The 1,203-nt window shown below is 40.9% G+C and overlaps 1 protein-coding gene across 1 annotated transcript in view; it reads left to right on the forward strand.

The window, feature by feature from the left end:
* The window catches only part of LOC102863790 (homeobox protein NANOG-like), a 74,756-nt gene that overhangs the window by 25,018 nt on the left and 48,535 nt on the right, over nt 1-1,203 (forward strand). The gene's annotated exons all lie outside the window — the stretch shown is intronic.

Below are 1,203 nucleotides of genomic sequence, written 5' to 3' on the forward strand. Positions count from 1 at the left end.
GTCGAGTCGCTTGTGACTCACACAGACACTATGTACAACTTCCCTAAATCCTGCTCTGTCTTGTGCCAATCGCATTGACCCTGACACACCTATCCCAATTACCCCAGTCACTAAATCAATCCACCTCATAGAGGATCTTCCTCTCCTTCTCTGTCCCTCCACCCTCCCAAGTATGATGTCCCTCTCCAACGTCTGGTCCCTCCTTACAACATGTCCAAAGTATGTCAGACGAAGCTTCAGAATCTCTGTCTCCAAGGAGCAGCCTGGTTTAACCCTCTCCAGGATGAACCTGTTTGTTTTCTTAGCAGTCCATGGTATATTCAATACTCTTCTCCAGCATCACAGCTCAAAGACATCAATTCTTCTATCCTCCCCAGTCATTGTCCAACTCTTTGACACATAATAAGTGATTTCAAAGACCATGGCCTGTATCAGATGCACCTTAGTCTCCAGAGTGACACCATTGCTCTTCAGTACTTTGGAGAAGTCCGTAACAGCAGATATATCTATTTTATTAGTTAATATTTAGTAATAAATAACAATATAAAAATACAAGAAGTTGCTGTGTACCATGGAGTTGAAACTGACTCATGGCTAACCCTTGAGAGGGTTTTTAGAGGCAGCAAATCACTTGGGAGTTTGCCCATCTTTACCCTGCAGAGCTGCTGATGAAGTCAAACCTTGTCTTCAAGGAGCATTCTACTTTTACTTTCTCCATGACAAGCCTGTTTGTTTTCTTGGCAGTCCACAACACAGTCAATACTCAGCTCCAACACCACAACTCAAAGGCTTTGATTCTGTCATTCATCATCATTTGTCCAGCTTTCAGAAGCATGGTAATTACTTGAAACAGATGATCAATAGTTGTAAACTGACTTCCTTCCTTTTTAGTACTCTAGAGAGGCAGCTGAACTCACTCAGCATTTCTTAAGCTTAAGGAACTGAAGAACAAATTCAAACCTCGAGTTGCTATAATCAAAGATGCTTTAGGCAGAATATTAAATGATCCAGGAAGTATTAAAAGAAGATGGAAGGAATACACTGAGTCATTGTATCAAAAGGAATTGGCAGATACAGAAGAATTTAATGAAATAACATATGAGCACGGGCCTATGGTGATGAAGGAAGAAGTTGAAGCTGCTTTGAAGGAAATAGCAAAAAATAAGGCCCCAGGAATAGATGGTATACCAATTGAAGTATTTC

The sequence above is a fragment of the Elephantulus edwardii genome, unplaced genomic scaffold (genome assembly GCF_000299155.1).
Source record: "Elephantulus edwardii isolate Elephantulus edwardi_28Jun2011 unplaced genomic scaffold, EleEdw1.0 scaffold00516, whole genome shotgun sequence".
In the NCBI taxonomy this organism is placed as follows: domain Eukaryota; kingdom Metazoa; phylum Chordata; class Mammalia; order Macroscelidea; family Macroscelididae; genus Elephantulus; species Elephantulus edwardii.